Source organism: Ictidomys tridecemlineatus, chromosome 2 (assembly GCF_052094955.1).
Source record: "Ictidomys tridecemlineatus isolate mIctTri1 chromosome 2, mIctTri1.hap1, whole genome shotgun sequence".
NCBI classification, from domain to species: Eukaryota; Metazoa; Chordata; class Mammalia; order Rodentia; family Sciuridae; genus Ictidomys; species Ictidomys tridecemlineatus.
Window position 1 is genome coordinate 68,730,436 of NC_135478.1, and position 20,961 is coordinate 68,751,396.

The following is a 20,961-nucleotide window of genomic DNA, read 5'->3' on the forward strand; positions in this document are numbered from 1 at the left end:
TAATTTTCACGAATTCACCAAAATTTTATTTTGCGTCTACCATTTAGAGACTATTTGGTGAAGGACTTAAATTTTTGTCAGGTTTCCTGCCAATAGATAGTTCATAGTCTTGTGGCAACTTTAATGGTGAACATATTGTATTTAAACAGGACATAGTTAAATATTGATTAGTATTAAAAAGTGATATTGTATATTTAATCTTTGGCTCCTAATTTTGGCTTTGATAAGTACTATTTTATTTCTTAGGGGTATTTTATTTAACATGTAAGTGGGGTGAATCAGGTTTTATAATTTGAGATAAGTAAAGGCTGATTGAGTAAAGGAAGGTATTATATGGCTTAGTTTCATTTATTCTAGCAGGACTAGAGGTTCTGAGGCTCATGACCTGCCAGTTTCCACCCTGTCCTTGATGGGGGTAAAAACAGTTAACTCAGGACTTTCCAGAGCTAACAATAATTCTATGAGGAATGGATTGCAGAGAAGTTGGTGTCATTCAGAAATAATGTTTAAATTACTTCACATACATCAAGCTTTCACAGAATAGATAACACCTCATTTTGTGACCTTTGTCTGTAGGCTACAGAAGTTAACAAAGGAAAAAAAGACAGCTGGAGAAAGATGGGCCTGTTAAAAAAAAGCAAAGAAAGTCCAAGAAAAGGAAGAAAGAAATGACTTGGTAATGCCTGGTAACCCTGGTGAGTCTGGGCGATGATTCTTCTCAGCAGTCATGGCTCTGATATTCTTGAGTTTTTCTGGATGGCAGAGAAAGCTCTTGGAGTGTTGAAACTTTGTTCTTTTTGGACAATGATCACTATTGTGCTTGAGTTTGTGGTGATATGTATAGGAGGTGAGGGGGACGGTGGAGGAGCTGGAGTTCTGCAATTTGGCTGTAATTCTCCCAACTTTCTCTTTTTTTCCACTCTAACCATTTTTGTCATGTTTTTAAAAATGAGATATTCATGTTATAAAAATTTCAAACAGTACACAAATTTGGATGGTAGACAGTGAAAGACCTTCCCTTTTAGTGAGGTCTACTGCTCATTGTTTGGGTACTGTGTGTTGTTCCAAATTTTTCTATATTTACACACACACATGTGTGCACAACATAGACCCACAAATTAGTTAATTAGTAATAATTTCATAGTTTACATATTATATTATTAACAAGAAATGTTAATTAAAACAAAACAAAACAAAAAAACAGCATTGCTGAGCTGCTGGACTTCCAGAGGTGATTTTGGGTGTAGATGATTGAGTGAGCAGATTTTTTCTAGTTTTTGGCTCCAGAGATTTTGTGATAAGAAGAGACAGGAAATCCATCTTTATTCATAATTCCCAGAACATAAAACAAACAAATTAACAAAATGTCCCATTTCATTGAAGATAACTTGTCTATACGGCTAGAGATAATAAGTCGGATACTTATTTTTCCATATAAATGGTAAAATTTGGATTTAGGGCCAACATGAATAAGAACTAACTACAAAAATGGAGATGTATGACTAATGAGAAAAATATATCTGATAACATCTGTTAATACCATAGTCCTTTTCTTTTCTGGAGGGGGCTCGAAGGAGGCATGACTTGACAGATTTGCCACTGGTTAATTTTGCATTTTCTGGGGCTCTTTGCCTTTTTTCTTTTTGTTTCATTGCTCTATATAGACCTGATTGTTCAGTTTTTCAGTAAATTCTATTAGCAGTGAGTGCTCTTTTTTTAAAGTCTGCTTTTATTCTAAAGCTTCTTGTAGCTCATTTATTCTTCCTAAAAACTTTGTTTTATTTTCTTTTATAGAGGAAAAGGTAGATGACAGGTGAGGAGAACTGAGGGCTGCCATAGTTAAGTGGCTTAACGGGGGCCACACAGGACAGTTGAGATTGGAAATTGTTGAAATTAAAATGCTTGTCATTTGTTAATTCAGGGTTACTGGGGTTGTGACTCAGTGGTACAGCGCTTGCCTAGCATGTGTGAGACACTGGGTTCAATCCCCGGCACCACGTAAAAATAAACAAACAAAGAAAAAAGATATTGTCTCCATCTATAACTAAAAAAATATTTTAAAAAATTGGCATTCAGAAGGTGGGTATCTGTTCTGTCCCAGGGTGGTTGTCATCATCGTAGTCTCCTCCTCCTCCTCCTCCTCCTTCTTCTTCACGATCATTAAAATACAGTTCTCATACCATATAGTTCACCAATTTAATGACTTTTAAGTTGTTTCAAGGTTTGTGCAAACATTTTCAAAGTCAATTTTAGGGCCTTGGGATGTGACCAGTGGTAGAGAGTACTTGTGTAGCATGCATAAGGCCCTGGGTTTGATCCCTAGCACTGGGGCTGAAGGCTGTGGCAGGGAGTCAATTTTAGAACATTTTCATCATCCCAAAAGAAGACCTATACCCAGTCGCAGCTACCTTCGTTTCCTTGTAACACTCTCCAGCCCTAGCAGCCACTAATCTACTTTCTGCTGTAGATTTATCTATTGAAATAATTTCATATAAATAGAATCATACAATTTGTGGCTTGTTGTATATGGTTTATTTTCTTTAGTATCGTATTTTCAAGGTTCATCTGCGTGGTAGCAGTACTTCATTCCTTTTTTAAAATTCATTTTTTTTAAGTTGTAAGAAACATAAAATTCACCATGAACCATTTCTAAGTGTGCAGTTTAGTGGTATTTAGTACAATTAAATTGTTCTATCATCCCTACTATTCATCTCCAGAACTCTTTTTTCCTTTTGCATTTCTAAAACTCTACCCATTGAATAATAACTCCCATTCTCCCACCTCCAGTTCTGGCAGCTACCATTCTGCCACAACCTGCCAAGCATCAACAAAGGATCTTGAGTAGGGGTGACTGGAGATGGAGAAAAACACAAAGAAAAAGAAAACATTTTTAAGCAAAGCTAAGGCCAGGTGGGACACTGCCCTCTAATGGAGGAACAGTGACCTGGAACTAGCTCTGCAAATTTATTATATAGAGTCTCATAATCAGGAAGTTAAACTATAGGGGCATTGTAAATTGTTCAAGGCTTCTGAGTTATCAAGAGGCTTCTTTGTGCACTAAAAAGTTACAGAGATAGAAACATTTTTATGACTATCCTGCTGCACCCAGGAAGCCCACTGTACTGGAACGTCTCATAACTGTTAGCATCAGAGCCAAGTGTCAAGGCTGTTAACCTCTTTGCTTTTTGGCAAGAAATGTTTCCCAGGCTTGGCTTTTTCCAACACTGCAGGATCAGCCAATGACTATGGGTTCATCTGCTCTCCACACCATTCTACTTTCTGCCTCTATAATTTCGACTGCTCTAAACTACATTCATTCTTTTTATTTCTAGGTAATATGCAACTGTTTAGATTCATCTCATTTCTTTTTATTTTTTATTTGTTCTTTTTAGATATTCATGACAGTAGAGTATATTTTGACATATTATACATACATGGAGTATAACTTTCCATTCTGTGGTTGTACATGATGTGGAATTACACTGGTCATGTATTCATATATGAACATAGGAAAGTTATGTCTCATTCATTCTACTGTGATTCCTATTCCCATCCCCCCTCCATTCCTCCATTCCCTTCATTCCTCTTTGTTTAATCCAGTGAACTTCTATTCCCCCTCCCCTATTGTGTGTTAGCATCTGCATATCAGAGAGAACATTTGGCCCTTGGTTTTGGGAGATTGGCTTATTTCAGATAGCATGATAGTCTCCAATTTCATCCATTTACCAGCAAATGCCATAATTTTATTCTTCTTTATGGCTAAATAATATTCCATGTGTATAGATAGCATATTTTCTTTATTCATTCATCCGTTGAAGGGCATCTATTTGGTTCCATAGCTTAGCTATTGTGAGTTGAGCCACTATAAACATTGATGTGGCCTCATCACTATAGTATGCTGATTTTAAGTTTTTTGGCTATTATATGCCAAGGAGTGGGATAACTGGGTCAAATGGTGGTTCCATTCCAAGTTTTCTGAGGACTCTTCATTACTGCTTTCCAAAGTGGTTGTACCAATTTGCAGTCCTACCAGCAATGCATGAGTGTACCTTTTTGGCCACATCCTTGCCAACATTTATTGTTACTTGTATTCGTTATAATTGCCGTTCTGACAGGAGTGAGATAAAATCTCAATGTAGTTTTAATTTGCATTTCTATAACTGCTAGGGATGTTGAATATTTTTCATATCCGCCTCATTTCTCAATTTTTCAATTTACAAGGTTTTTTTTTTTGTTTTTTGTTTTTTTTTTTGGTGCTGGAGATGGAATCTATGGCCCCATATATGTTAAATCACATTCTTTACCACTGAGCCACATATCCAGTTTTTAAAATTTTTTTATTGTGTTTTTTTTTTTAATCTGGTTTCCACAGGAGAGGAAAACTTTGTATTCACAAGGGAACTTACATGCTTTTGAAAAGTTATTTTAGAATGTATTTTGGAAATCATGGAAATAATCAAAGGTAAAACATACCTTGGAAAATATACTAAAAATATGCTTTTAAAATAAGAGAAATAATAGTAAACAAGGTAAAGTATATATTAAATAATTCATGTATTTAGAAGAAAGAGAGTCACCATGTTCAAGGATTTTTGATTTTTAGCATGTGACAATCTAGGTTTTTTTGGTTTATTCATTTGTTTTGTTTTAATTATAGAGGGCCAATTTTCCTGTCCATTTTCTCTTGGCTAGGATTTTCTCATCATTATAGATTTCCACAGATTAGATTTTGTTGGGCCTTAGGCCACTTTGAATTGATTTTTATCCTGTTTGAAGCTCATTTAAAGCTTCTTGGGTCTATGGGTTTAAAGCTCTCATCAAATTTGGAAAGCTCTTTTAGGCATTATTTTATCAACTGCTTTTTTTCTGTTTCCTTCCTCTCTCTTCTTCTCAAAGTTTATTTCAGGGATGTTGAACTACTTGACATTGTCCCTGAAATCACTGAAGCTTTGTTTTCAGGTCTTATTTCTCCTCGTGTTTCATTTTGGATAGAATGCTTTCAAATTCAGTGATCTTTTTTCTGTAGCATCTAATCTGCTATAAAGCACTTTCAATAAATTTTTGTTTTAGATATTTTATTTTTTTTAAAAAAATCTATTTTTTAGTTTTCGGCGGACACAACATCTTTGCATGTGGTGCTGAGGATCGAACCCGGGCCGCATGCATGCCAGGCGAGCATGCTACCGCTTGAGCCACATCCCCAGCCCTGTTTTAGATATTTTAGATGTTATCTCTGAAGTTCCTTTTTTTAAAAATAATATCTTCAATTTCTCTGTGTGAATTATATCTCAGTAAAACTATTAATAGAAAAAAAGTATCCTTTTACCCCTCTTTTTGCTTATGTTTTTCTTTGCCTTCTCGTTATGTGGAGTGTATTTATAAAACATGTCTGTATATATTAATTTCATCATATCTGTCCTCTCTGGATCTGCATCATTGAATTGATTTTTCATACTTTTCACATGTCCAGCAATTGATTGGATCGTGACTGTTTTGAGTTCTTTATTATTTTCTACTGGATTTTGTATTTCTTTAGAGTGTTGTACTTTATTCTTGCATTTAGTTAACTTCCTCATGGGTAATTTTGATTGTTTTCAGGATTGTTTTTAAATTTTGTCAGAGTATGTCTAGCACTAGGTGAGCCTGTCCCTATAGCTTCACCTTTCTTGAATCAGAAGGGTTGCAAAGTAGCAGCAACATACCATAATGCGTATTTCCACCATACAAAGATAAAAGACACTAATAACGTTAAGACATAAGTAAAAATAAAATGTAATACAGCTTTTAGGAAGTGATGAAGTTTGAGTTTTACTCAATCACAAACATACACCATGCAGTAGAGCCTTAGTACTTCACTTCTGTTTTCAACACTTCAACTAAAGATCCGTCTTTTGTTTTGTTTTGTGTTTTCAAAAACTACAACCCCAAGATTTTCACTGACCTACATTCTGGGAAAGTTTTTTTTTTTTTTTTTTTTTTTTTTTTTTTTTTTTTTTTTTTTAACCACAGGAGGGAAATCTGTGTACACACTTAAATTATGAAAGTTTTATACTTTCAGAAATGAACAGAATATCACTTGTGCCCTCAGAATGTTCTTGCTTTCATAGGAAGGGTAAAAGATGATAAATTCATGCAACCCCAGTTCCCTTATATTTGCTAATAGCTACCTAATACTATTGCTTTAAATAGTGAAATAATATATTGTGGTACATGGTAAAGATCCAATAAATGATAGATCCCTTCTCTATGGATTGCTTGCTTATAAACAACTCCTACTAGGCAGACTGTGTACTATATAAAAATTTGAACTTCTTATAGGAATGTAAAAGAAAAATGATTTAAAGCTGGGAGAGTTAGAGAATTTCATGGAAAAGATAGCTTTGAGATGGAACTTGAAGAATGAATACAATTTTGATACGTAGAAAGTATAGCATGTGCAAAGCTTGGAAGCAGGAAAACAGGTGTTTGAGTGGAGTGATTGGATTTCCTTGGTGAACCCTTGATGTCATTATCTAAGACTTTCCCCTTAATCTGTTCAGATTCTTCAATTAGAAACCTCCTAGCTTCCTAGGTTCTGGAGAGCTTGGGGTGTCAGCATATAGTCAATGTACATTCCTATCACCCTTCTGAGTTGCTGCTCCATCAGCTATGCCTGTTTTGCCTTTCCAGAGGTATCTCCCGAGTGCTGCTGAGGTGAGGAAAAGATAGTTGCCTTTAACTTTGGAGTGTGTGTGGGGTGTCTAGAAACCAAATTACTTGAATTCAGTGCCTTTATTTTAGATCTTCCCGTATTCCATTTCTACAGTTACTGGTGTAGTAATTCCCCAGTCTCTTGATCATTTTGTGTTGCAAATAGGATTGGTCCTTGGTTTTCTTAACTATTGACTTAGGACTTAGCTTGAGTTGGGTGGGCTGATTGGTGAGAGCTCATCTATTTTCCCTTCTAGCTTCAAAGATTTCATTTGCAATTGTTGCCTCTCCTCTCCTGTCTGTCCTTAAATGTGAAAACAAACCAACAAATAAAAACCAGAATCAAACTGCAGTGTAGTTTTCCTTTCTTTGTCTCTCTCTTCATTTGTAGTGCTGAGATAGAACCCAGGGCTTTGCATGTGAGCAGGAGAAGCAAGAGCTCTACCACTGAACTCTAGCCCCAGCTTGCTACTGTAGTTATTCAATGGGGTCTCAGAAATGAGTGAAATCAGGTGTATGCTTGAATATGCCACCTTTACCCTGAACTTGATGTTCTTTATTCCTTTATTACATTATAGTTCAGTCCATTAATGGGAATCTCCCTTTTTAGAAAATTCTGTGTTTATTATAAGTTGACATAATGAGACCAAAATACCGTGGTTATATTTTCTTCTCATTTGTTTTCCAAGAGCCAAAAAAATGTCTGAGGACCAGGACTGTCTCAAAGTCTCTGGAAAAACTGAAAGAATTCTGCTGCGATTCTGCCATTCATCAAAATAGAGTCCAGATAGCACCTCTTCAAGAGAGGTTTGCAGTTCTACCAAAATGTACTGATTTTGAGGATATCAGTTTTCAATGTGCAAAGAATGCAGTTTCTTCTGAAGATTCTAAATCCCAAGTGAACCAAAAGGTATGTAATTGTTATATAGATGTATTTCCAGTTACCCAGAACAGTATGTTCTGAAATCCTTTAGTTTCTGTGTGGTCACTGAGGACACTTGACTGATCATCTGAGTTACCTGACAGATCTTTTGTTTCACAGATATATTGTGAAACATAAGAAATTCTAACTAACATATGTATATTCTAATTTGCTGTGTATTATGAGGGATGAATTGGTTTGTGTTCAAACAAAACAAAACAAAAAATTAAAAGACTCCCAAATTATTTTGAGCCAATACTCTTTATTTTAGAACCTCCCTTATTTCACAGTCTCTGATTGTGATGTACTTACTGCCTGTATTAGGAATCACTGACTTGGGGGAATTTTTTAGATTATTGATACATGCATAATTTTATTATAGCTCTCCTTAAAGTTTTCATGATTTGCATGGAAAATAATGTAGGGCAACATCTATCTATCTATCAATGTTTTGAGGTTTCCAGTTGAAAGCTTGTCATGTATTAAATAAACTTAGAGGTAAACCAAATAAATATGTGTTTTTACTTCTTCTACTGTTTATTTTGTGACTTATTAATGGTTCCTATCATTACAGAATCTTGTCTGGCACCATCATTGAAATCTATAATTCAGACGAATGGTTGACTTTCAACCTTAGCTTTACATTAGACTCATCTGGAGAAATTAAAAACAAAACAAAACAAAACAAAAATTGGTATTTACAACCTTCCTTTAGAATCTTATTTATTTGGTCTTCACTGAGAATTGTGCATGGCTATTTTCTTAGAAGCTCTTATTTTAATGTGTAGACATGGTGGATGATCATTGAATTAGAGAAATGCTTTTTGAATTTATATGTGTGTGTGTGTATATATGCATATATATTTATTTATTAAAATTTTAATGAAATGTACTTTTTCTTAGAAAAATGACTAGGATAATAGAATTTTGCTTACAGTTTTCCCTTCCCACAAAGTTCAGATCTATGGACTTCTGTCTCAAATGGGCTACTATAGGTTAAACTCACTTATCGTAGGTCATCAGAAAAGGAAAGAATGTTTTCTTTTCTATTACCTTTTAATACTGAGAAGCAGTTCACCATGGTATAGGGTGATCATTATGGATAGAAGTCATAAAGTCTATGAAATCTCATTTTATTAATTGGAACATTTACCCTGGGGGCTCAGTAGAGCCTATCTACTATTGCTTTGTACATAAAATGACCAACTTGATTTTTCTGTGAAATTAGAAATGATCAAATAGAAGGGTTATCTAGAAGCAATATAAGGATATTATTACAAGCAATAAGCTATTTGAGAGCTTGAAAAGACACAGATGAATGGTAAAAATCTACCAATTGAACATAATTGCCCAGTGGTCTAGGGATATTAATGAAGGGTCAACATGACTCTGGATAGGTTCTGAAATTTATTCTGATCACTCTGAATTGTCAAGACAAGGTTGAGTTCAACATGCTGCATCTGTGAATATTAAAGAAAATATAGTATATCTGAGAAATATTTCCACCCAAATCATATAAAAATTAAGTTGCTTAATAATCAAGTACTTAGATTTACTTGTTAGTATCCCACATGGAGAGAACATATTTCACCTCACCCCCCAGAAGTCTTATTTAGTAAAAGAATAAGTTAAAAAAAATGAGAGCAACATTTTTTCTAGGAAATATATTTTTGTAAGTATTAATTAACTTTTATATTATGTAGTATTCCTGGAATTTATGTAAGAGTCATAGAAACAAAATTGAAAATCCCTCAAAATGAAAAACAGTTGCATTCTCAGATGTTACAATGAGCTACGTTTCTTTGGCCATTCCTCTCCACACCTTACCATCTTCCTATTGCGAATCTTTGCGAGTTTTCTGGGCTATGTTATTTAGATAGATTGAGTCTTTTTGAAATTAATGTCTTTCTGTGCCGTCCCAGCTAAGCTGTTTTTTTTTTTTCTTAAAAACATTTACTTGACATCCACAGAATACATGTTTCTGGGGTTTCTATTGATATGAGACTACACTTTTCTGCTCTCTGTCCATTCCTCTTCTTCTGCTCACTAGTTTTTTAGGGCATATTTTTTATTCCAGTGGTAGTTGAGTAACTTTTTAGATATTGAGAGTGACAGCATGGCTCTTACTTAAAAATTGATTTATCCTATCAATTTTTCTCATTTTTCCATTTCTTAATCAAGTCTAATAATCAAGGGATTTTCTCTAAGCTGTAAGTTGGAATTAATTATGGTTTTATGTTACAGGAAGTTCAGGATAGTAGGAGTACTAATATTCAAAATGTTGCCCAATGCTCTTTGTTTCCCAAAACTACTTTCCCCTATTTATTTACCAAAACAATGATGATTCTCTCTTGTAATACAGATTTATAGAATATACTATCTTTTAGAGCATGCTTGGAAACATGAAACATTAAGTGCAGCTTTACATGTTGGCATGCTTGCTGCAAGTGTTTTTGCCCAAGATTTATCCCCAGTTGACTTTTATTCATTGTATACCTGGGAATAAATAAGAAAATAAATGTTTATTAATTATAGGTCCAATAACATCAAATTTAAAAAGAAGTATATAAAACATTCAGGTTGGTTAGATTTGCAAAATTAACTTAAATACTGGCAGTTTTTGTTTTTTTGGTTCATAATTTTTTAAAACGTTTTACTTTGAAAAAATTTCAAACCTTTGTACATATTGCTTTGTACATAAAATGACCAACTTTATTTTTCTGTGAAATTAGAAATAATCAAATAGAAGGGTTATCTAGAAGCAATATAAGGACATTATTACAAGCAATAAGCTGTTTGAGAGCTTGAAAAGACAAAGATGAATGGTAAAAATCTACCAAATGAACATAATTGCTCAGTGGTCTAGGGATAATTTGCCTGAATACTACATTGTGTCTTGGGAAACCTTTCACCTAGATTTACCAACTATTAGCTTTTTGCTAATTTTGCATTTACTTTCTCTGAGAATTTATTATAATAGTTTATTCTTGTTAAACTATTTAAATTTTTTGGTTGCCAGGACAGTCAGTTTGGCCTATCACATAAGACTCACGAAAACTTACAGAAAACTTCTGATAAACCATCTAATAGACAATCGAAAAGCATCTACACACCATTAGAGTTGCAATATATAGAGATGAAACAGCAGCATAAAGATGCAATTTTATGTGTGGAATGTGGATATAAGTATAGATTCTTTGGGGAAGATGCAGAGGTAAGTTGTTTTAATTTTTTTTCAGCTTTAGATATTTTTCAATATTTTTGTTTTATTTCTTGACTTTGTGAAAAGCTAATTTGATCAGTCACCCTTTAAAATGCTGTCATTTAAAATAAAACTCAAGCACAAGCAAAGTTGATGGAGCTAGACTTGTGGGGGAGAAGTGAGGAGTCCCTACTGGAATGTTACTGTTTATTTTCTATGGTGCTAGGCCAATACTTTTCATCCATAAAAAGTTGATTAGATGAATCAATTGATGGATGAACCATTGCCAATGTGGTTTTTTTTAACTATTTTTTTTTAGTTGTCAGTAGATCTTTATTTTATTTATTTATATATGGTGCTAACAATTGAATCTAGTACCTCACACATGGTAGGCAAAGTTTCTACCACTGAGCCACAACCCCAGCCCACAAATATGTTTTTTAGGAGAATCTCAAGCGAAAAACAATTTTTTTGAGATGTATGGAAGTTCTTTTTACCTTAATTAATGAATTTTCATAGCCAGATACAAAGTTAAGTTTCAATGAAAAGAGCACATTAATTCTGCCAACTACCCACAGGTCTTTGTGTCAGTCATCTTTTGATCTTAGCCTAAGCTATGTCTCAATTTAACTTAGGGGTATTTGATACAGATCAAGAAGGTTTAAAGTGAATTTGCACATTCAACAGGCAAGTAGAGGGAAGCTTTTGCTGGAAGCGGTGGTTGATTGTCATGACTACATAGTCTCAAGACTGGTTAGGTCATATAACATCAGAACATGATGATGTAGTATATCTGCCACCCCTTGGATGGGAAGAGAAGAGTTGGCCAATGTTTTCTTGTTCATGTTTTCTGAATCATGTTGGGGCAGAAAGGTGGTGTTCTTCTAAGTTCCATTGTGTTCTGTGTTATGAAATAGTATTGCCATATTTCCTGAGGTCAAGAACAGGTACGGGGGCTGGGATTGTGGCTTAGTGGTAGAGCCCTTTGCCCAGCATGTGTGAGGAACTGGGTTTGATTCTCAGCACCACATACAAATAAATAAAATAAAATAAATTCATCAACAACTAATAAAAATATTAAAAAAAGAACAGATACATAGCTGGCATCCTATAGGTGAAGGAGAAAAAGAAACCATCTAGGTTAAATGATAAATGTTTTGACCATAGATAGTAGAGGATGATATTTTCTTGTCTTCAGTGATGGGTGAATACAGTTTAGATGTAAAGGGGTAAAGGAGTGAAAGTACTGGAAGTGACTTCCATGGCTCTATTTGGTGGTGTCTAAGTGTGTTCTGGAAGAAAGCAGGGAATCAGGGACTGCTTCCTGTTTTTGCATTTCTATCAACCATGCATCATTAATTAACAAACCAGTCTAGAGAGTTCTTCATGTCACTTATTAAAAGTTTCCTCTGTCCAAGTGGATTTATTATTTATGCATACTCTGTAGTATCTTCTAATCATCAGTTACTTGTATATGCCATTTGCATAGAAAATTCTTATTCTTTTGGCCTCTTCCTTTTTATATTGAATAGTCCTTACGTAAATACACCTCAGCACTTTTAGGTTTTGGAACATCTAAGGACATAGAAAAAGAGTTGTCATTTTTTGGAGACATTTAGAGATACAGATTTTGGCCCTGATGTCAGGTGGTAGGAACTGCCAAAAAATAGATGAGACCAGGGAATTTATATGGGGAGTTTCTTTCAAACTTTTTATTGATGTACCACACATTTAGAGAAGTACACAAATCCTAAATGTATACCTTGATGAATTTTTAACAAAGTTAACAAATCCCACATGGAATCTTGAAATAGAAATTTATTAACATTCTTTCTTTTTTTAATATTAGATTGCTGCCCGGGAGCTGAATATTTATTGCCATTTAGATCACAACTTTATGACAGCAAGTATACCAACTCACAGACTATTTGTTCATGTACGCTGTCTTGTGGCTAAAGGATATAAGGTCAGCTTTGATTTTTTACTTCAAGGGAGAAGGGAGGGAGATTCTCTTCCAGGGAGTGAAAACATGCCTTTAAAGTAACAGGCAGGCTTTAATGAGTTTTAGAATTTGCCATTTGAAGAAATGAAAAATGTTTCATAATTATTAACGTACCTTGATTTTTAAGAGCATATTGTTAGGTATTTACAGAAAAAAATTTTAAGACTCAGTAACAGAGTGCTTCTTAGTGATTTGTGTACACTAGTCAGCTGCTCATGGTCCTTGTTGCTTAACCCTTATATCTGGACACTGTGGACTAATTCACTTATTTTAAGTGTTTCAGAATTAATATTTAAGCATTTTGAAATGAGTTTGTTAGATTGGTTTTTCATCAGATTTGATATTAAATATTTCTTACTTTGTTGAAGGTGGGAGTTGTAAAGCAAACTGAAACTGCAGCATTAAAGGCTATTGGAGACAACAAAAGTTCTCTCTTTTCCCGGAAACTGACTGCTCTTTATACAAAATCCACACTCATTGGAGAAGATATCCTTTTTGAATAGTAATTTTTCTCTTAGTTGTTACAACTGCTTTGTTTTAAGGTGACATTTTAAAAAAAGTCCTTTGGGAACCTTTTCGATGAGGTGAGGTGGTACAGTTACTTGAATCCTTGGATAGTGCACTAATGAAGAGGAAGGATTGATAGTAACTAGAAACAAACATTTTCAAATGTCATAGTGAAATACAAATTCATCATATACTAAGAGCAAGAAGAAGTGAACCTAATAAATGATAATGTCAAGTTAGCAACTGATTTGAAATTGTGTGCTTTCTTGGATCATTTGTGGACAAAGGTTAGGTGTTTAGGGCCTATACATTCCTTAGGATCTTCCTACTTTGAGACCTGAAAAATAAAAACTTAGTAACTTAATGTGGAAAGAAAACTATGAAGTCAAAATTAAAATACACTTAAATGCTTATAAAATATAATATAGGCCATCTTCATTAATTGTTAATTTGTGAAGATCTTATTGCTTTTGAAAATGAATTGTGGGTAAAACTTTATTACTTTACAGAAATCTTCAGTATGCCCAATGGCATACTGAAGATTGCTGCCAAAATTTATAGATTTTCATAAATTTGTTGTGTTAATTGAAGCTAAGTAATTTTAAAAGCAAAGTCATAAAATTCTGTTTTTAAAGCCAAATAGTTGTATATAAAATAATGTGAGGGTGCATTTAATAATGTTTACTTAGGTTGGGTCTCTTATAATAAAATAATCTAGGGATAAAGAAGGCCTTAAATCATGTGCTAAAGTATTTCTTTTATGGTTTATTACAAATATGCATATTTAGAGACCTCTTAGTTTCTATGCAAATTCTGAGGATTATTTTGTTGTTTAAGATCACAAATAGTGAATAACTGTCATTCGGAGCAAACTCTAAACCATTTGCATCTCTTTGGTTGTTCTAATCTGATCAGGCTGTAAAAACATGGTAGTTTATTTTTTTCTTTTTTACCTAAGCTGAGTCTCCTACTTGAAACCCATTCGTAAAAGAGTATCCTTCCCTGCTTCACATCTGCTATGCTTATGGCTCTTTTTTTAAAAAATAACTTTTTAAAAATGAGTGCAATGGAATGTTACTCAGCATTAAAGGAGAATAAAATTATTGCATTTGCAGATCAATGGATAGAGTTGGAGAATATCATGCTAAGTGAAATAAGTCAATCAAAAAAAAAAAACCCAAAAAAACAGGGACTGAATGTTTTCTCTGAGAGGTGGATAATAATCCATAATGGGAGGGGGGCGCAGGATGGAATGAGTTGGAGGAACTTTGGATGGGGCAAAGTGGAGGGAGGGAATGGAGCAAGGGGATAGGAAAGATGGTGGAATGAGACAGACATCATTACCCTACTTCTTGTGCAACCAGAGAAGTGAAAAATTATGCTCCGTTAACAATGAATTGAAGAGCTTTCTACTGTCAGGTATAATTGATTAGGATAAATTAAAAAATTAGTGTATTATGAACATACAGAAAGGCAAAATTCACTGTGGTGTATTCATATATGTACATAGGAAAGTTTGGTCATGCTCATTCCACTATGCTTCTCTTTTCCCATCCTTTTACCTTCCCCCTAAGTTTCATTTCTCTACACCATCAATCTCTCTTCTATTTTTATGGGATCCCCCTTGCCCTTGCCCCCCACTCTCCGTATATTTTGGTCTAGTTTCAAAAAAAAATTGAATCCTTGACTTTCTGGGTCTGGCTTAATTCACTTGGCATAATGTTTTCTAGTTTCGTCCATTTACCAGCAAATGCCATATATTCATTATTCTTTATGGCTGAGTAAAACTCTATTGTATATATATATATATACTATTTTTTCTTTATCAATTTCTGTTGATGGGCACCTAGAGTGGTTCCATAGCTTGACTATTTTGAATTGCACCTCTAAAAACATTGATGTGGCTGCATTCTTATATTTTGCGGATTTTAGATCTTTTGAACATATACCAAGGAGTGGAATAGCTAGGTGTTATGGTGATTTCTTCCTAGTTTTTTGAAAAATCTCCATACTGCTTTCCAGGATGGTTGCACTATTTTGAGTCCCACCAACAATATATGAATGTACCTTTTCCCCCATCTCCTCACCAGTATTTATTGCTATTTGTTATCTTGATAATTGCTATTCTGACTAGAATGAGATGAAATCTCCATGTCGTTTTAATTTGCATTTCCCTATTTGCTATATATGTTGACCATTTTTTCATATATTTCTTGGCCATTTGTATTTCTTTTTTTGAGAAACATCTGTTTAGTTCTTTTGCCCATTTATTTATTGGGTTATTTGTTTTTTTGATGTTAAGTTATATATATATATATATATATATATATATATATATATATATATGTATATATTCTGGATATTAATCCTTTATCTGAGGAGCAGGTGGCAAAGACATTCTCCCATCTTGTAGGCTGTCTCTTCACACTCTTGTTTCTGTTGCTGTGCAGAAGCTTTCTAATTGGATGCTGTCCCACTTATTGATTCTTGTTTTTATTTCTTGTGCTTAATGAGTCTTGTTAAGTAAGTTGATGCCTGTGCCTATATGTTGAAATGTTGAGCCTACATTTTCTTCTTAGAAGTTATAGAGTTTCTGGTCTAATTCCTGGGTCTTTGATCTAGGTCTTTGATCTTTTTTGTTAAAAAAAAATGGTTCTTCTTAGTTATACATAACATTAAGATTCATTTGGAGATAATTGTAAAAGCATGGATTGTAATTTGTTCTAATTCAGTCCCCACTACTTCCCCTTTCCCTCTCCTCTTCCATCCCCCTATTCCCCTCATTCTACTGATCTTTCTGTTTACTTATAGTTTTGTTTTTAAATTAGTACTAATAGATAAATACATAATGGTGAGATTTCACTGTGGTGTATTCATATATGTATAGGAAAGTTAGGTCAGATTCATTCATTGTTCTTTCCTTCTCTTGTCCCATCTCCTTCTCCCTCGATCCCTTTCTTCTACTCCACTGATCTTCTATTTTCTTTGGTCCACTTTGAAATGACCTTTGTCCAGAGTGAGAGATAGGGATCAAGTTTCATTCTTCTACATATAGGTATCCAGTTTTCCAAGCACCTTTTGTTAAAATGGTCATCCTTTCTCTTTTTAGAATCTTTGTCAAGTATCATAGGGCTATAAGAAAGTATATGAGTTTGTCTCTGAATCTTCTGTTCTGTTTCATTGGTGCCAGTACCATATTAATTTTGTTACTGTAACTCTGTGATATAATTTGAGATCAGGTATTGTGATGCCTCCAGAATTGCTCTTTTTGTTCAGGATTGCTTTGGCCATTCTGGGTCTATTATTCTTCCAAATGAATTTTAGAACTGTTTTTTTTTTTTTTGGTTCTAGTTCTGTGAAGAATGCCATTGGTATTTTGGTGGGAATTGTGTTGAATCTATATGCTGCTTTGGTAGAATGGCCATTTTGATAAAATTCTGCCTATCCTAGAACATAGGAGGTCTTTCATCTTCTGAGATCTTCTATTTCTTTTTTCAGTGTTTTCATACAGGTCTTTCACCTCCTTGGTTAGATTTATTCTAAAGATTTTTTTTTTCAAGTTATTGTAAATGCGATAGTTTTCCTGATTTTTTTCTCAGCGGATTCATTATTGGTGCATAGGAAAGCAATATGTTGTTCTTGTATCCTGCTAAATTTGTTTATCATCTTTAGAAGTCTTCTCTTGGAGTTTTTCAGGTCTTCTAAACATAGGATAATGTCATCGGTGGACAGATAATTTGACTTCTTTTTTTCCTATTTCTCTCCCTTTAATTTCCTTCTCTTGCCTAATTGCTCTGGCTTGAGTTTTATGGAATATGTTGAATTGGAGTGGTGAGATTGGACATCCTTGTCTTATTCCTGTTTTCAGAGGAAATATTCTCAGTTTTTCTCTGTTCAGTATTATATTGGCCTTTGGTTTGTAATATATAGCCTTTACGATGTTGAGGTCAGTTCCTTCTATCCCTGGTTTCTCTAGTGTTTTAAACATGAATGAGTGCTGGACTTTGTCCAATGCTTATTCTGTATCGAAATAATCATGTGATTCTTGTCCTTAAATCTATTTATGTGGTGAATTCATTTATTGATTTGTCTACGTTGAGCTAGGCTTGCATCCCCGATCATGATGTACTATCTTTATTTACTGTGTTTTTGAATGTAATTTGAAGCATTTTATTAAGAAGTTTTTCATCTGTGTTCATCAGGGATATTGGTTTGTAGTTTTCTTTCCTTGATATGCTTTTATCTGGTTTTGGTATCAGGGTGATAACTGGCTTCATAGAATGAATTTGGCAGTGTTTCCTCCTTTCTTTTATCTTCTTATACCCAAATTGGATGTATCCAGACCAGCTTTTTCCAGAATTAGCTTTTACCTCTTGAGAATTGGATTAATGGACTCATTTTACACACACACACACACACAAACACACACACACACACACAAATGCACGCATGCACAACCTACACACATATACATTTATTTCTGATTTTTTAAAATGTCTTTTAAAACTGTTTTACCTTTCTGGGAGCTTTAGGTATGTTAAAGAAAAAAATTAATTTATACTTATTTTAGTATATTCATGCTTTGATTTATAGAATCAAGTATTTTAGAATTGTTAATAATTCAAGTCTCAGCATCATCCAATTAAAGGGGGTTAATATTTGGGCATCCACAGCATCTGATGTATTCTCCTAGGGCCTTTGGGAGTGAGACAATAATAGTTATCTGTCCTCATGAACCTTACATGCAGCTATGCTCATGGTAAATCAGAAGAATGTGCTGCATGGAAGAGTTTTGCATAGAGGAAAATACTCAGAAAATGAACCATTGTTTTAATGGAGAAAACAGTTAATATTAAACATTAGTGGCACTTTAGGACATTATTTTTCTTTAATCATTATTACATGTGAATCCTCTGATCAAGCTGGATGATGCTGTAGATGTTGATGAGATACTGACTGATACTTCTACCAGCTACCTTCTATGTATCTATGAAAATAAGGAAAACATTAAGGACAAAAAAATGGGGAACATTTTCATTGGCATTGTGGTAAGTATTTTGTAGGTGAAAAAGGAATAATAACTGTTCATGGTATTTCTAAACATGAGAATCACAAATGGTTTATAATGAGGATAACTGATGAGATATGCCTTAAGTAGTTGAACTGGGAGGCATTAGATTATATGTTACATTACTAGTTACAGTATACTCCTATCTCAGCATTCTGTGCTATGGAAAGATACAGATAGTTTTGGTTCATATGCTTCAGGATTTTAGGGTTGAAGGTAAGTGGAGTAATAGGCATAAATGTGGACAATGTGCACATAGTAGAATAAAACATAAGCCAGCCACATGCATGGGTAGCAAGAGTTTTCTAGATTTCCTCTACAGGCTTGAAATTAAACATGAATGATTCTAGAATATTCTATCTAGATTTGGAGAAAGGGATAGTTAGAGAAGTGATAATTGACCAATGTAAAACACCAGACTAAGTGTTAGGAATATTTATACTCAGTGTTTCATATAAACATGGTTCGTGAATTATAGTTTTCTTGCCCTTGCCTTATGGCAATTTATGAATACATTTGCCCATTTACATGCCTACCTGGACCATGCTCAAAATATTTTTAGGGCCTTTGACAATTATTAAATACCTTTGTCCTGTTGTACATTAAGTGAAAGCAGGGCTTTTTGCCTGAGTAATAATTTCTCTTTGCTTTTTAAAATTTCTACAGTCATTGACAATATCAATAAATTCTTACAATCTAAATGTCTCCAGTGTGACTTTTAATACCTTATTCTGTGTTACTCTGTGCTAACTTGGCATTTGCTTAACCTGTAAGCTCTTCTCTCAGGGAGTTAGCATTACCTTGGGGATTTGATGGCTCTAAGCCAATTAGATTTTTTTTCTTCCTTGAGAAGCACTTTTTATCTAACTGCAGACTCAGTTGGACCTATCTACAAATAGTAAAGTTATTTGCTTTTAGGCTTTAACATATGTTGTATGCTATTTTATATTTACCTGAAACTCAGTTTAAAGAACAGAGTTGACAATGTATAGTTCCTTATTAGCACATTTAGAAATAACCTCTAATCTACTGCCAGATCTAACCATAGTATATGAAGTGGGATACAAAAATAAAATGAAAGTGGTAATTTGCACTTTCAGTGTTTGTTTGTTTTGTTTTGTTTTGTTTTTTTTTTTTTTTGGATCCTCTCTTGATCTCAGAAACCACTTTTGGATTGATGATATCCAGAGTTAAGGATATCATCAGTCCAAAAGTGGTTATAGGGTGTGGATATAGGATGAATTATAGGATGTGGATATTTTCAGCTGGCTCAACCTCTCTCCTGAGCTCCAGGCTTTTGCATCTAAATTAGTATTAAGCAAGGGCACTCAGAATTTTATGACCCTTCAAACTCAGTGGCTGAAATGGAATTCATTTTCCTTTACCTTCAGAAAAGTTCTTCCTGGATTTTTCCCTGCTGTGATCAGTGTTAGCCATTCCATAGTCACAGCCTGGGAGTCATCTTCGTGTACTGGCAGTGAGTCTAGAATCGAAGGCTTCACTATTGGAAAAACACGGTGATTAGGACCATTGCCTTAAGTATGGACAGTATGGTTCTAAACAGATTGACTTTAAATTTCTCTTCTTGTTTTTTTGGTACCAGTGATTGAACTCGGGGGAACTTGACCACTGAGCCACATCCCAGTCCCATTTTGTATTTTATTTAGAGAATGGGTCTCACTGAGTTGCTTAGCACCTTGCTTTTGCTGAGGCTGGCTTTGAAACTTAGATATGTATCCTGAGACACTGATACTATAGATAGTATAGTATGGAATACTATAGAAAGCTTTTTGAATGGAATTAAAAGATTTTTCTTTTTATAAAATTGTAGTCTTTTTTGAATGAAAGTATTTTTTTGATCTATGCGTGAGATATTTAAAAAATTATAAAATATTCAATGAAAAATGCATAAAATAAATTTGGCAGGGTAGCATAAGACAGTCACCCAGGTCAGAACTATAACTACTACAACCCATAAGATCCTTGTGTGTCTCTTCACTCCAGAAGTGACTGTAATCCAGACTTTTGAGATAATAAGTTCCTTCCTTTTAGTTCTAGTTTTACCACTTTAATCACAAGTGTAGATATACTGTATGTATTTTTTCTTTAGATCCTGCTTCTTTTGTTTCCTATGTTTTTATGTGAGATTTATTTACATTTGTTGCTGTAGGTTTTTCGTTGCTGTGTCCTATTATATTTTATGGTGTACAGTTTACATATTCCTCTGTTGGTGGACATATGGGTTCTCTCTAGTTTTTGGTTCTACAAAGAATGCTGCTATATGTATAAATGTTTTTGTGCATGTCTTCTACTTTATACATGCCTGAATTTTTCAGGAATTTACATCTGGGGAAGGAATTGCTGATTATAGGATGTGGATATTTTCAGCGGGCTGTTTTAGAAAGAGGCTGTGTCAGTTGGTTAGCCATCAATAGCATATGAACATAGGGATTAATGATTCTCCCTTCTTTTAGCTGGTGGAGGCTGTAACTCACCCTAGGCTTCTCATAGGCATTAGTAGTATATAAGAGTGTGGCCTGGGGAGTTAGACTATGTGGGTTTGAATCCAC

The 20,961-nt window shown here is 34.2% G+C and overlaps 1 pseudogene across 1 annotated transcript in view; it reads left to right on the forward strand.

The window, feature by feature from the left end:
- Window positions 1-20,961, forward strand: part of LOC144368161 (DNA mismatch repair protein Msh3-like) — a 55,658-nt pseudogene that overhangs the window by 1,432 nt on the left and 33,265 nt on the right. Inside the window, exons 2-7 of the transcript XR_013427940.1 lie at window positions 596-695; window positions 7,380-7,600; window positions 10,632-10,826; window positions 12,664-12,780; window positions 13,185-13,302; window positions 18,226-18,371. The product of XR_013427940.1 is annotated as a DNA mismatch repair protein Msh3-like (transcript). The remainder of the gene's footprint in view (window positions 1-595; window positions 696-7,379; window positions 7,601-10,631; window positions 10,827-12,663; window positions 12,781-13,184; window positions 13,303-18,225; window positions 18,372-20,961) is intronic.